Genomic DNA, 3,817 nt, shown 5'->3' on the forward strand with positions numbered 1-3,817 from the left:
ACTACGGCCTACCACCCCCAAGCAAACGGGTTGTGCGAGCGATTCCACCGCTCCATGAAGGCCGCGCTCATGGCCGGCCTTCAAGACGGCGGTTGGGCCGACCGGCTGCCGTGGGTCCTTTTGGGCCTCCGCACGGCCCCCAAGGAGGACCTCCAGGCATCCACCGCCGAGCTTGTCTATGGCCAGGCGCTGCGCGTCCCGGGCGAATTCGTGCCCGACGCTACCAGTCCCTGGTCCGCAGCTCACCAGCGCTCGGACCTCCAGGAGGCCGCCCGACGGTTTGCCCCCGTGCCAACATCCCACCACGGTGACCCCCAGTCCTACGTCCCCCCAGCACTTCGCACAGCGGAGTATGTTTTTGTGCGTCACGACGCACATCGGGGGCCACTCCGGCCGCCGTACGACGGGCCCTTCCGGGTGCTGCGACGGGACGACAAGTCGTTCGTCATCGACATCGGCGGCAGGTCGGACCGGATTGCGGTGGACCGCCTGAAGCCGGCGCACGTGGACGTCGACCACCCACCACGGGTGGCCCTTCCGCCGCGGCGAGGCCGCCCCCCGTCCACGGTGCCCCCCACTCGACCGCCCACCACCACACCGGACCCCCTCCCACGACCCGCCAGGGGTCGCTTCGGCCGGGTCATCAGGACCCCCCTCAAATTGACCCTGCCGGTGCAAGTCGATTCTGGGGGGACGTGTGTAGCGGCTACCGCTGGGTTTTCACAATCGCCTTGCACCTATCAAGGACGCGGAGCGATCACCATGCCGGGCTCGTCCAGGACGCCCGGGCAGGCCCGCGCTCAACTTGCCAGGCCTCGGTCGGGATGCCCGGGCAGGCTCGCCCTCAACTTGCCAGGACGCTGGGCCACGCCCCCTCTCGCCTTTCCTGGGCAAACGCTCCGGGATAATATGTATATATATTGCTGCTCGATAAACGGGCTTTTTAGAGTGCCTGAGTGTTTGGTTTGATTAAAGCAACTCGGATGAATTCCAGCTTTTTGTCGCGTCCATTCTTCCGATCGACGTGGGAGCCCCAGCTCCTTCACTGTACGTGTGTAATTATTAAAGTAATTATACATCAATCACGATCCGACAGCTCCAGTGGCGCAATCGGTGAGCGCGCGGTACTTATAAGCAGTATTTGGGTGATGCCGAGGTTGTGAGTTCGAGCCTCACCTGGAGCAAGGTGTTTTCATTTTTAACTGTGAAGGGTTTTTTTTTTTGTTTTTTTTTGTTTTGTATACAAGATCGAGGCTCGTGAAAGAGCTAACATTAATCACACAAAAAGACAAACCGACACACAAAACACAAAAAACAAGGGGAGCGGCAGACAAGATGGGGAGAGAGGGGGAAGGACACAAAAGAGAGGGGGAAGAGGGGGAAGGACACAAACACAACATTTAAGAGCAGGGACATCGGGAGGACTTGGGGGGAGGTGGGAGAGGAATAAAACATATGAACACTGCAAGGACTCTGGGGTGAATTACCGGGGGTAGAAAAGATCAAGGTTTTCGATGGGGGAAGATAAGAGATGGTGGTGAACAGCTGTTTTAAAGACCTGGAGGGAGGAGTGGGATTGAAGGGAGTGGGGGAGTTTGTTCCAGAGGCAGGAGAAAAGGGGAATGAAAGAGTGAAGGTGAGCAGAGATCTGGTCTGATCTGATCTGATCAGGAAATATTACAAACTCGGAGGTAATCACAGACGTTCCATGTAAATTAAATGTAAAACTTGTTACGTGCTCCTCCCCAAACCCCGGTCACGGTGTACCTCCGAGCCCCGAGAGGAGTCACGGCAGAAAGATGTGTTATTCTGTGTGTCAAAGATCAACGGTGAAACCACACCAATTGTTACCAACAAACCAGTATTGTATTAAGGTCACACAAGAATAACAGTACAATAACAATATTAATCAATCGTGCATCCAATATATCATTCCTATGATGGTACCATCAGTTTCGTACAATGTAACTCACTGTGATCCAAGTGAGCGAAAAGAACATTCCCAATGTCTCTATCCCGTATCCTGGCATCAAGCCAAAGTCGATCCACGCTCCAGTGATCGTCAGAACGATGTCGTATCGAGACCAGAATCCCGTTCGGTTGACAGTCACACTGCCAAAGATGGGCAAAGGTACCCTTAAGAGGCGACTGGGAAACCACACCTTCGGGTATGGACGTTCAACGGATCACAAACGGCGAACCGCAAAGTCCCACTCAAAATCCACGTTACACACACAAACCAGGTTAACGTCTGGATGCGGTGAAATGGTTGAAGCGAGGTGAAGAGCCGAGAGCGATGTGAAAATCGGGCACGAGGCAAAATGGCCAACGGGCCCGAACTCGAGGCGTAACGGCACTCCAACGATTCTCTTCGGAATCAACCGCAAAACCTGTCACGCAGGTTTATCTGTCACAGCGATAACAACTCTGTCGCAGGAATCCCTTTCCCAGGAAACCCAAAGTTCACTCGTGACCTCCATTCGCCAGCGTTTGCTCAAAACCTCGAAGCAGCTCGGCTTCTGCTCCACCTTACTCGCTCTGCCTCCTTTTCCTCTTCTTCTTCCTCTTCTTTTTCGTCCGGTTCCCAATCCAGTTTCCGGTTTCTTTTTAAAACATTCATTTTTTTTACCTTTTGAAAACAGTTATCTCCAATTCACTTAAACGATAACAATAATAGTACATTCAACCAAAATGTTCACAGTGGATGAGAACCACAACAACGGAAGTGACAAATCCTGAACAAACTTCAACAATATGAAGATGACAGTTATATTATTAAATTAACCCCTCAACCTCCAAGCGATGTCATCAACTCCACCCCCATCCCAAATCCTCAACTCCACCCCCATCCCAAGTCTTCAACTCCACCCCCATCCCAAGTCCTCAGGTCCACCCTCATCCCAAGGCCAAAACTCCACCCCCATCCCAACTCCTCAACTCCACCCCTTTCCCAAGTCTTCAACTCCACCTCCATCCCAAGTCCTCAGGTCCACCCCCATCCCAAGTCCTCAACTCCACCCCCAACCCAAGTCCTCAACTCCACCCCCATCCAAAGTCCACAACTCCACCCCCAACCCAAGTCCTCAACTCTCCCCCATCCTAGGTCCTCACCTCCACCCCCATCCCAAGTCCTCAACTCCACCCCAATCCAAAGTCCTCAAATCCACCCCCATCCCAAATGCTCAGGTCCACCCTCATCCCAAGTCCTCAACTCCACCCCCATCCCATCATCAACTTAACTTCCATCCCAAGTCCTCAACTCCACACCCATCCAAAGTCCTCAACTCCACCGCAATCCCAAGTCATCAACTCCACCCCCATCCCAAGTCCTCAGGTCCACCCCCATGCCAAGTCCTCAACTCCACCCCACTCCAAGTCCACAACTCCACCCCTTTCTCAAGTCCTCAACTCCACCCCCAACCCAAGTCCTCAACTCCACCCCAATCCCAAGTCATCAACTCCACCCCCATCCCAAGTCCTTAACTCTACCCCAATCCCAAGTCCTCAAATCCACCCCCATCCCAAGTGCTCAGGTCCACCCCCATCCTAAGTTCTCAAATACACCCCCATCCCAATACAATGCTTATCTAGCAGACAATATACGTCGTTGCTCGGATGAACGTCGTTCCTCGGAGTATCTGCACGAACGACGTTCATTGGGGGATGACGTCATTTCAAATGTCAAGTATTGCCCTTTATTACCATCATTCACGATTGCAGCCTCCGCAGGTATTCCGCAGTCTTCTTCAGCAGGTATACTTACCTTGCTGTACGTGTGTAATTATTAAAGTAATTATACATCAATCACGATCCGACA

At 53.2% G+C, this 3,817-nt stretch overlaps 1 non-coding gene across 1 annotated transcript; it reads left to right on the forward strand.

The window, feature by feature from the left end:
- Window positions 1-1,095: 1,095 nt before the first annotated feature.
- TRNAI-UAU (transfer RNA isoleucine (anticodon UAU)) lies at window positions 1,096-1,184 on the forward strand. The gene is given in 2 exon segments: window positions 1,096-1,133; window positions 1,149-1,184. It is a non-coding gene; the product is annotated as a tRNA-Ile (tRNA).
- Window positions 1,185-3,817: the final 2,633 nt, after the last annotated feature.

This window comes from Myxine glutinosa, chromosome 12, assembly GCF_964187855.1.
Source record: "Myxine glutinosa chromosome 12, kmMyxGlut1.1, whole genome shotgun sequence".
In the NCBI taxonomy this organism is placed as follows: Eukaryota; Metazoa; Chordata; class Myxini; order Myxiniformes; family Myxinidae; genus Myxine; species Myxine glutinosa.